This window comes from Phodopus roborovskii, unplaced genomic scaffold (genome assembly GCF_943737965.1).
Source record: "Phodopus roborovskii unplaced genomic scaffold, PHOROB, whole genome shotgun sequence".
Classification (NCBI taxonomy): domain Eukaryota; kingdom Metazoa; phylum Chordata; class Mammalia; order Rodentia; family Cricetidae; genus Phodopus; species Phodopus roborovskii.
In genome coordinates, this window is record NW_026126540.1 from 8,310,262 (window position 1) to 8,323,044 (window position 12,783).

Sequence of the window (12,783 nt, forward strand, 5' to 3'; positions counted from 1 at the left end):
TATTTTTATAAGAAATGTAATGATGTTTATTTTAACAGAAGTAGATTCTTTACTATTTATAAGAAAATAAATTCTTGGAATAGTATCTCATTGAGGGCCACAAACTTGGTCTGTAACAGAGTTTAGGGTTCATCCTGTAATATCCAAAGAACATTGACAGCAATATTTTTTTTGTTTGTTTGTGTTTTGAGATAGTTTCAAAACAGTAATCTAGACAAAATAGAAAAGGGCAGAGAAATAGTTAAGCCAAGTCTTATCATAATATCCTTTGGGAAATGTCACTATGGGAAGTAATTAAGCACTGTCTAAAAGTTTCATAAAATGTGATAATCATTGAGGATAGCCAATCTATCTGCAGAAAGTGGAGTGAAATGGTATTAAAACTACTGTTATACTACTCAGGCAATGTGGTTTTCTGGAGACTTGTACCCTTAGATTAGTAGTCTCCTTTTCCAAAAGAATTTGATTGTCATTGGCACTAGATTGAGTGGGTAAGTGAAATGTAATATTTTGATAGGTTCTAGAGATGTACAGTTAGAATGTCTGCTTTTGATTGCCAAGTGAGATACTGAGGTTGGAGTAATTTCCTCTGTGCATTATCCTACAACATTTAGTTAGCATTTAGTTAGAAGAAAAGACAAAGCCAAATAAGTCATGAATCTATCCCAACTTCAGTCTTTTATGGTCTCAGATGCTATAATGGAAGAAGGAAAATGCATCCCAAAAAAGAAATATTGCTTCACCACGTGTGTCAAGATTTTTTTCTGCAAGTTTATAATATACCAATAAAATAATATATAAATAGAGATCTGAAATATAAAGAAAACTATGATGGCTAAATTTATACTATAAAAGACTCCTTAAATAGTAGAATCATCACATGGAGATATTAAAAAGTAATACATAAAATTTTAGATATGTATGGAAAAATAATGAAAATCATATAATCAGAAAAAATGAAATTAACAATTTAATAAGAAGAATTAAAATTTAGGGAGAGGTGAGAAAAAAAATCAATAAACTAGAAAATCAGAATAAAAATTTTTTAAACTTGATCACATAGAAATATGTGTGTCTGAGTTCAGTAAGTGGTTCAGTAATTGTAGTCCCAACATTCAGGAGACTGAAGCAAGAGGGCCATAAAATTTAGGCCAGACTAAGATATATAGTAAATTCCTGAGACGCTTAGAGATGATACCATAGCTAGGAGTAGGGAGGTAAAGAAAGAGGAGACAGAGAGGGACTTAGGGAGAAGGCAAGAAAATATGAGAATTGTGAACAAAGGTATGTTTGAATTTTAAAACATTTAGAGAGAACAGCAAAGTGTGCCTCTCTGTGTTTGTGTGTTCACATGTGAATCTAAGCCCATGCTAAAAAACAAGCTAATGAAGCAATCATTATTCCTCTTCAAGCACAGATAATGTAATAGCAAAAGCTATGCATTCAGTATAAATGGTGAGACTAAATATGAAGGACTTGTGTACAGATACTTTATGAAATAATTATTTCTCTGCAGAAGAACTGATGAAATGGAAAGGAAATAACTACAAGTAATATTATCTAAGGTTTTTATAACCCATGACAGTTGGATTCTAATACCTGAGAGGGAGGAATAGGGAAAATATAATCCTAAGAGTGAAAAAAAGGTGAAAGCTAAAACAAAGCAAGAGCTAAATTGTCCCAAGAAAACTGATTGACTTAAACTTGATTATGTCTGCCAGTTTCTATACCCATGAGGAATACATTTCTGTCAGGTCTGTGGCATTCTTCCATGACCACCACGCTAAAATGTATTACAGTTAAAAGCTTAACTATTAGGAAATGATACTTCAATGGGTGTTATTTGTATTAATGATAAATAGTCAATGTTAGTGTTGTAAAGATAGATGGCAGAGTTGTTATGAATGTTACCTGCTCTTGTAAAAACACAAGTTTGGTTCCTGGAACTTGTATCTGGTGTTTCAACTACCTATTCCTCCACCTCCAAGGGGATGTGTTGCCTTGGTCTTTTCAAGTCCCCAGACTCACTTTCAGACACCACACCATATTCACCTTTCCCATAGTCATAAAAGCAAAAAATGTCTTCAAAAAGTAGATGTGATGGACTTGAAGACAGGATGTGGCTCAATGGTAGAGCACATATCTAACACCCTAGGTTTGGAAACCAGTAGCACATAAACAAACCAAATGCATGACAATATTTTCTAACTTAATATCTGCTATGAAAAAGCCTATGCTTCTATTACCCTCAAGCAAATATTCTAAAACAAGTTTATAGAACTGATATCAATTACATGAAAAATTTTAAATAATTTGAAAGGTTTCGTTGATTGAGAACTTGGTGTGTGGGATTTAAATATACAAAGGAAGTATTTAAGAACAGTGGAAATTTTTGAACACTACTGTAATAGCAGAGAGTTGGAAAACATTTGTTTAAAACCTTAGTATCAAGGACCAAAAAAATGAGTATTTGCCCTATGGTTGGACTACTTTCATGATTGACCTGGCTTGTGCAGCAGGGGAATAAAGAAAAGATATACACAGACACACATATACAATAATTGTGATAGGATGGGCAGAACTCAGCGTTCCAGAATCTCAGTGTGTTATCACATATAATAGAACAGGGAGGTAGAGTTATTGAACAAAGAAGCAGGGTTTTGACATACAGATAAACAAGAAGGCCAGGTAATCGTATGCATCAGAATAAGGAAAAAGGCTTAGATAATCTCAGTAGTGAGTCTGGGGGGCGGGGGGGCGGGCGCTGGCGCAGTCTTTAGTCTATAAAACACACTGGGGGACAAAGCTATAGCAGACATTTTCCTCATGCACTATCAACATCTACACATGAACCAGAAGGTAGCTTTACTGTCCTTTACCATCTCCAAGAGAAGCATTTGTTGTTTCTATATAGACAAGGCACTAAGAATCCTTGGCAAGGGTGTACCCATATCAGACATTGTACATTCACTCAGGACTTCACTAGCTCCTCACCAGTCAGAGTGTAGTCCAGGTCTTTTCTCGTGACATTCATTTTTCACATTCTTCAGTTGTAAGGAATGCATTTCATACTGAATACATAATATGAGAAAGTATATGCAGAAATAAAATGGAGTAGATAGAAACTCAGAGTATACTCTTCTAATGTTCTTAACTTGCAGACAAAATGAGTCATATAAATAAAATCCACTATTTGAGAAAGTAGAATATAAAATATACAATTACGGCTGGCTATTTTATATAAGAATGTACCTGAAGACAATTGAAATATTTTAAAAGCATTATGAAGACATCCCAAACCAATGGAAGAAAGACTTCATGAAATTTAGTGGAAATTTGTAGCCAGAAAGTAAAACAAAACAAAAAAATCAAACAAACATACATAGATTATGCATAGATTTGTAGTAGTTCTTGTATCCAATGACATATATGAAGTCACTGGAAATCTGTGATTGTCACCATTTTCTGCAATAGCCAAAAGGTGCTTAAAGATTGTCTAGAATAGAATTTCTTACTTATTGAAAATTATTTATTTAAAGCCCAGTAATAAAATTATGTTTTTATGTATTAAATTCTGTGATCTTCTTTACTGGTGTTAATTGAGCTGAAAGAATATTAACTTGAACAAATTCATTTGAAATGCAGGTAAATGCTTGACAGTCTGAGCTGCTATGTGGCTGCTGGGAACTGAAATACATATTCAGTAATTATGTAAGAAAATGTAGAAAACAGTACTGTGATTTTTCAATAAGCTAACCAACAACTAATGGTAATCTGAAAAAAATACTTTTAATTTAATTATAATAAAATTTTACAAATTAAAAGCAAATTTTTACTACAGCTTATTTTCAGAATAATTATTTATGTGCAAGCTTATATACTCCCACAATAAATAATGAAATAAGAAGAAAATATGGTAAATTGAATACCTAAATATGTAGGAAAAAAAACAGAGCACAAAAAAGATAAATTAAAATGTTAATCATTTTTAAGTACATGAAAAGCCAAAACTATTTAATTGCAAATATTTTTAAAGTTTTCGGCATTCTGTCTGTACAGTCCTTCTGCCTTCTCTTCCACAAAGATCCCCTGAAGAGCCTGTGGTGTAAATGTATCTATTGTGGCTGGGCTTCCAACAATCTGTTGATATCTTCAGTGGATCCACTTGCAGTTTTCTGTGATGGTCTCCATTTGTGATAAAGACAGGTTTCTTTGTTGAGATATGATAGTTACATTTACTTGTGGGTATGATGATAAGATTTAGGATGTAGTAAGGAATTATGTATGTCTATCATAGTATCAGTAGAAGATTCTTGTCTAATATATACGACCTCTCTAGATTAGGTAAACTGGCCAGATTCCTCGTACTAGAAATGATCTTCCTCCTAAGGAGTGGACCTTAAATTATTACACAGCTGTTGGCTACCACCAGAATGTGAAATAATCTCTCCTATAATTACTGCATAAACAAGACCAGAACAAATGACAATAAATAGACATGCTTAATGTATATGGGGAGACATTTTGCAGGGCCCCTCCCCTAGGCAGAAGGGAATTAGACTCTTGCAGTAATGAGTCCCATTTTGGGTTATCAAATACAAAAGTGTCAGCCCTGAAACTGAACACAAACGAACAACAAGAACAGACTAATCTGATTATACTTACATATTTGTTCATTCATATATACACTCATATATATGTACAACAATAAAATTCAAAGAGAAAGAGTCTATCAATTGAGGGTGGGGTGAACATAGTAGAGGTTGAAGGAAGGAAAGCATGGAGGGGCTGGAGAGGAAAATGATGGGAGAAATGATACAATTCTATTTTAATTTTAAATATGATTTAAATAACAAGAAAAAGAAAATATTTCTAAAATTGTTTTTAAGAATTATTGCCAGTCTATGAGTAAAACAGAGAGGAGGAAGTGGGAGTTAGAATGAATGGAAGGAGGGAAAACTGTGTTTGGAATATATTGTACTAAAGAAAAAACTATTTTCAATAAAGAAAGAAAAAATAGAAAAAGAAGAATGACTACTGGCATAGGCAAAAATTAAAAATTTAAATTCACTTTCTCAATTTTTCATAAAATCCTTATAACCTAATCAAACATACCATCAATCATTTTATATTCAATAAACGATCTATCCAATTGGATAATATGCAAGAAACCCTCAAAACACTTCAGATTTAATATGATGCATCATCCATATCACCACTGTGTTTTAATTTAAAAATATGGGGGAGGTTTATATTTAAAACATACCAAATAAAATTGCTCCTAAATTCTAAAGGCAACATGAGAAACAATAAATGTATGTGTATATATAGAAAATACTTATTAAATTTCCATTTACTTCATAAAAAATCTTGACAAGCCATGCAGTGATGGCACATGCTTTTAATCCCAGCACTTTGGAGGAAGAGACTAGCAGACCTCTGTGAGTTCGAGGTTAGCCAGGTCTACAGATCAAATTTTAGGACAGACTTGAGAGCTACAGATAAACCCAATCTTGAAAAACAAAAACACAAAAAGCCAAAAAGCCAAAAAATAACAATCAAACAAAAATAAAACAAACAAACAAAAAAGCACATGATACCTACTAAAATTGCAGCACAAGTTCTCCAAGTTCTACTTCCTATCCAATCTTAAGATATCTGAGGTACAAGCTATCAATCTATAATTTTTATTTTACTTTGTCCTGGACATAAAATGACCAAATATATTAAGAACACAACACAAGAATATGAGTAAAAATGAAAGTGCTTACTTATTGAGAACACACATACACTTCTGTATAAAGATCAAATGTAAAAGTGGGGAATGTTTACAAGGTAAATAAAAGTTCATTATTAAGAAAGATATGCAAACGCCACCTTCCCCAAAAAGAGCATTAACAAAAGGTGATGTGGGAACCAAGAGGCAGGTCATCAGTTAAGAGCATTTGCTGGTCTTGCATATCCCATCAGTTCAGTTCCCAGCAGCCACATAGCAGCTCAGACTGTCCTTAACTTTAGTTCCAACATAACTGATTCCCCTTTCTGGCTTTTGTGGGTACTAAGCCTAAGCTTGCATGTAGTGTTGCACAAACATGTATTATGAATAACAAAAGTATATCTTTTTAAAAGATCTTAAATTTAATTTTATGTTTATATGCTTATATAAATTTTGTATTCATGTATCAATGATATTATACATGTGCTAAAAGTTTTTAAAAACATTAGTGCAAAGAATCCACGTCCAAATAGCCTTTTCTATGTGTAATGTGACCTAGTCATTTATAAGTGTGTTAGCCATATTCACAGTTCTCCTGGATTTCATTTACCCTATGGGTTGTAAGTTAGACACACCTGTGTTACCATTGTATTAAAAATGTAAATTACTATTAAGAATAAAAATGCATTAATAAAATGACATTGAAATACATATTCAGTAATTATGTAAGTTAATATTACTAATGCATAAATTTTCTCACATTGATTCATAGAGAGATCACTTATATTATCAGTGGTTACTTTTACACAGATTATGAGTGATTTCAAAATTAATACATATGGGAAAAATAGCAAGACAATAAAGGTACATACAAAATAGAATACTGTAAGAGTTATCAGGGCTTACTTATGGATGTATGGATGTTCAACATATACATATATGCATGCAACAAAAATTAGTAAAAAATAGTGGCGATGAAAATAAAGGATTGAAGGGTTTGGAAGGAAGAAAGTAAAGGGGAAATCTAATCATATTATAATCACAAAATAAAAAGAAGGAAAAAGAGAATGTACATATATATAGAACATATATACACACATCATCCATATATCCATATATTAAACATACAGAATGTACAGAAATGTACAATTTCAAAAATATGATGAAAATATATATATATTATAGAATGTATAGCCCCAAGAGAATATCAGGTACTTTCTCAATTAATGTGAAAAGGTACAGAACTGAAAAAAATATGGGTACTGGGAAAATTGTATATATACTTGAAAATAATTTTGACAAATATCTAATGTCAAAGGAAAATGTGTTTAATCCTATATTTTTTCTAAGATTTCCCTACTTGACAGCTGGGCCCACTGATCATGTTTTTTTATTTCACTGTAACAGATTAGAGCATCTGACAGACTTGTGTTCTCTGAAACAATTAATGGAATCAATTAGTTATATGTATTATTAAATATAAAGTATTATTAGAAATTCTTATGGTATATATAGTTTGAATTACACCATATAAATTTACCACTCAGCTCATTAATTATTAACTTAGACATTACTCAAAACATATTAAAACTCTTGGAGTCAAAGCTTTTCTTCTGAAACATGGCCATAACAACAATTATATCAGAAAGTTTTTAGATGAAAACTACAGAGACATATAATATCATTTGGCATTTGTTTCAGTAAATAAGCCAAACCAGATAGATAAATGATAGATAGATAGACAGACAAACTGACTGATGATAGATGATATAACTATAAATTTCCAGGAATCAGCTTCTATATTAATAAAAGAACAATATAGTCAGAAACATATACTGCATCTTTCAATACATTATACTTTGATGTTCATTAGGGATAGATATAGTATTCCTATTCCACAGTCATTAAACCCAGAAGGCACAGAGGATTCACAATAAATTAGTATATCTTACCAAGCTTACAACAGACAATTACCCTCACAACTCCTATGTTTAATTATGATACATCATTTCTCTATCAACTTAAATCCTTTCATCTAGACATTAATCCTTGACTTTACTGCTATTAATGTCTAATTACAGGCTAAAGAATTTGAAACTTTATGCCTGATTTCCTATGATAATTCTCAGACTGATTCATAAATTATTGATTGATACAACCTTTATAAACCTATGATAAATGCAATGCAAAAGTCAAATCTTATACTAAGAAAGGTACATTGGTATCTCCATTGAAAATTGTAATAAATGACCAGTAGCATTATAGGCTAAACCAATAATTGCTCATGATTCTCTTAGCCTTTCTGTAGATCTGTATTAACCATTTCATGGCATTTTACATGCCTGTTCTTAAACTATTGACCATGATCCCACCTGAAATAGCCACCTGGAGAAAAATCTTTCTCCAACTTTCCTTTTGTAGTTGCTGTCAGAACAACATCTCTTACTACACAGGCCTAACTGCAATATGACCATGCCAAATAACAGCTTATCTCTCTTGAGGAATCAATTTAAAACTTGATGTATCAGAGCATTTCAGAGACTATTTGGGTAGGTAAGGAGTTAGGGAATTTGTAGAGCATGACAGAGACTATACAAATCTCAAGAAGTCAGCTTAAACTTTCAAGCACTAGCAGTTGGATGGCAACTTACACCATGTAGTTTAAAATGCAACAGAACACCTGGAGTTGGGTGTAGGCTGTCCACAAAATTAAAAGGCATGTTCACCACAATAGATGCAGTCATTGTTCCTTCTTGAACCAAAGAGCACAACAGCTAAAAGGCAAACTTTGGATCATAATCTCTTTATTTTTCCACTGACTAAAATACTCATTTAGAATTTTGTTTGATAGTATGAAGTATATAAGTGGTTACAGGGTTCAAACAAACCATAAAAGTTTAAGGTTAATTATTGCTTCATTTATTGATTAAGTGAAAAAGAGCACAATTTTCATCCTCCAGGTTCATGTCTCAGGCAGGATTCAGTTATTGTATCCATTCCAATAAAAGCCTCAGTGGACAGAAAATCTATACATTACCTCCCTATGTTCATGAGTCATTGCTCCTCATTTTTGGACAAAATTTCTTTCCATGAAGTCTATTTTCACTAAAATTTCCTTAACATACCTCCTGGCATCTGAGTTTGTGTCTGAGATGGTTTTATAGGGAAGTTGTCAGGAACATAGAATGACTGACTTCAAGGACTGAATCTCTGGTGTTCTTTTTGATTTGACTGGATCCTCAGGTGTCTAGGAACTTCATCTTAGAAGTACCATTTTATAATTCTTCTACATCCTATTAAGTAGAAGTTAGCTGGAACACCTCACTTGAACAAAATGAAGTTATCATTGAGGGCATAGATATTAGTAGCAGGGTCATTGGACAAGGTGCATGACATAGTACTCTATTTCTTTTAGTGTACTCTATCTCTTGGAATACTCACTTTAAGTCACGTGGGGAACTGCAAAAGTATAGGACAAAATAAGAATGCAAAAAAAAAAAAAACAAAAACAAAAACACACTTTTAAAAATATATTGAAGCTCCCTTAAAAGGCTAATTGGAAGTAAGAGGAGACATTCTTGTTAATCCTTGTTAATCTTTAAGGAATAAAAATGAAAACAGCTTTTGGAAATGCTCCACATTTTAAAACTGCACAGAGTGCATATTTTCCAGGAAACAAAACACAGAAAAAAAATAATGACAGTAATGCCCCTGAAAACGTTATGATACTTCATTAAAAAATAACATACACATCACAAAGGTCTATCAGGAGTTCATAAAAGGCAGCTGGAGTAAACCTATTGATTTTCCTTTCAAACTGGTAGGTCATTTATGATATCTTGATTTCAGAAATAAAACCAGGCTTGCAGAATATTTTTATTTCCTTCTATTGTTCCTTTCTTCCCTCCTCCCCATCCTCCTTGTTTTGGTTCTCACCTTTTTCTTTATCTTCCTACTTTTTCCTCTTCTTATCTTATTATATCATGGACTATCCTATTAATATTATTTGTATTATTAGTTATAAATTTGTATTATTAGTTATAAATATACTGAAGGCTAACTGAACTTCTGTGAAACAGTCATAGAGACAAAATGTTTGCTATTACCAATATATAGATAAATAATTTTTAAATTTATTTTTTATTTTATATGTTTGACTGTTTTACTTACTTACATGTATGTCTGTGCATCATATATTTGTCTGTTGCCCACAAAGTCCAGAAAAGGTTTTAGTATCCCCTTCAACTGGAGTTACAAAGGATTGTGACCCCTCATACTAGTGCTGAGAATCTAATTTGATTAATCTGAAAGAATAGCAAGTACTCATATTCCCTGAGTCATCTCTCCATACCCCTGATAAATGTCCTTATTAATGAACTATATGGATCTAACTTAAATGTTTCAGATTATATTGAACTGGTAGAGATTTTATCATAAGAAATCAAGACTATGTTTCAGTGGTGATAAATATTTGCAATATCTGAGAAGTCCACAGAAAGAAGTTCCAGTCATCTTTGAAACTTTATTATTTATATTTATATTAAAATGATAGACTGAAAAATCAGACTTCCTTCAGGAGGGTAAAATATTAGGTTTCTCTAAATCAATTATAACCAACTGTGGAAGCTGATGAAGAATCAGTATCAACTGAATACATTTGTCAGCATAGAATTCCTGATTGAGGATCTGATTGCATATACTTTTGAATGCTCATGGTCAGAATGTTTACTCTGTCTGTCTCTCCCTTTAAAGGTTTATTTTAATGTTATATGTATGAGTGTTTTTGCCTGTATATATTTATTAACACCGCATGCCTTCAGAGATTAGAAGAATAGGTTGAATATCCTGGAACTGGCTATGGACTGTGGGTACTGACAATTGAACTAGGGTTCTCTGAAAGACCAGAAAGTGCTTTTAAGCAGTGGACTTCTTCTACACAGTACCTTCTCTTTATGGCTTTTGAAAGAAAAAAATATTAAAAGTTTGAGAACCACACTTATTTAATAGAGAGCTTTTTTCCAACTAAAGGAATTAATTCATAGATATAATTTTCAGTGCTATTAAAATTACATATGCATTTCTCCTGGTCTATATTCAGATATTAAAGTCTGGGGTGAGAGTACGCAAATTGTTCAACATAGTATTTTTTCCTATGGAAGAGATTCTATCATTTTGAGTAGGAAGTGAATTAATTCACTTGAACCTGAGTGTTCACATCTGTAAATAAGTCTGCATTATTACATAGAAAGTTTTATTTATCAACCATGCCACATTTCCCTTTGTTCATAATGCTCAATTTAATGTTTTCATCCCTTAATTTTGTACTTTATAAAAATTACTCCCAATCTTTTAAAACTATTTGATGGCTTTCACACCTTAAGTTTTTATAACCATTCAGTATTTTGATGTCCCTTTACAATTTGTTTATAAATCTGTTTTAAAAAACAATCAGATATATGGTAGACAAGCTTGAAATCTTAAACATGAGTAGACTAATTGAATCATGTCACCAGATATATCCTAAGAAAATAAGTAACAGAAAGAGATATGTCAGTAAAATTTTGACACATAATGACCTTAATTTGATCCCTAGATTCCAAGTAAAAAGATGGGGAAGATAGCTTTTATCTCAGATGGGAAATATGGGGATAGAGAGATTCCTGGGATTCCCTGGCCATCCAGCCTAGCTAAATTGTTGAGCCCCAGGCAGGAAATAATATACATAGCTGTTGGGGAATAACTATAGAGGCTCTCATCTGTTATTAACTCTCAAGAACACACACAGGTGCACAAAAGCTCACATATATGTGGGTGAACAACACAAAATAAACAACTGAAATACTTTATGCTTTGAGCTGCTATTTATATCATATATGAAACCAATGTTGGGATTTAAAAGATGCAGCTAGACTCTTCTTGCAGTCATTAGGGTCATGAATATTTGTGAAAAATATAATCAGCTTTAGTTTTGAGAACAACTTGCTCTGTGCCTTCGATATATTACCTTATTATTCCTCATTTTTTGTGTTTTATATCTTTGTAAAAGAAGGGTGCTAAAGCAAAGAATCTATATTTCTGAAGACCACATCTTGGCGAAGTGTAGCAAATGTGGCTCTATGTATCTGGTCTAATTTGAATACATATTTTATAAAATGTCTTTGGAAAATATAGTAAGAAAATATTATTAACTAGGTTATACCCTTTTTGCTGGCTTCTTTATGTGTGTGTGTGTGTTTAGAGGATATATATGTATGTATGTATGTATGTATATTCCTAAATATAACTTGTTGAGTTCATATAATGCCATTTGCATATATGTTTATATGTTTTTCTAGCTGGTAATTTATCACTGGAAAAACAATTGATGTTTTCTTTCCTAGGAAGAACAATCTCTCCCATTCCTAGATTTACTTAGTTTCCTGTAGATTTTTGTGTAAGACTGAGTGAGGCCTTGTGAGCTTCTCCTTATATGGTTTGGCATGGGCATTTGTATACTTGTTCAGCACATATTTGGGCCAACAGGTTGTTGAGACAATGCAGACATAGCTCTTAAGATGAACAGTGCATAGTGGAAGAATGATTTCCTCTTAAGAGAGGTTCTGGGGTTAGGTGAAAGATCTAGATTTCAGCTTCAAGCAAGGACACACAGGGGAATGCTCTGCAGACAAGTTAATGAATACTGGCCCCCTAGGTTAGTGTAGAGTAGGTTTAGAGGAAGCACAGACAAGAGAGAAACTTAAAGTTTCATTGAATATATTAAGTCCCAATATTGAAAATGTTAAGATTTTTAAAATTAAAATATAAAAGTAATGCAATTTGGTTTACGTAATCCATTTTAGGAGATATTTTTTTTAAAATTTACTCTAATATTAATACATCAGTGTATTAATATTAGAGTGTAAAAACCCAGATTAAAATTTCTCAGGGCAATTTTAAATAAAGAAAAGTGGAAAGGATACATGTTCTGAATGAGTCACTGGATAAAGTAATTTCTATCTTATTAAACATGCTAGCATTTTCTGTTAAAGTATGTGTTGGTTTTATAAAAAGAAATACACTGATAAAAG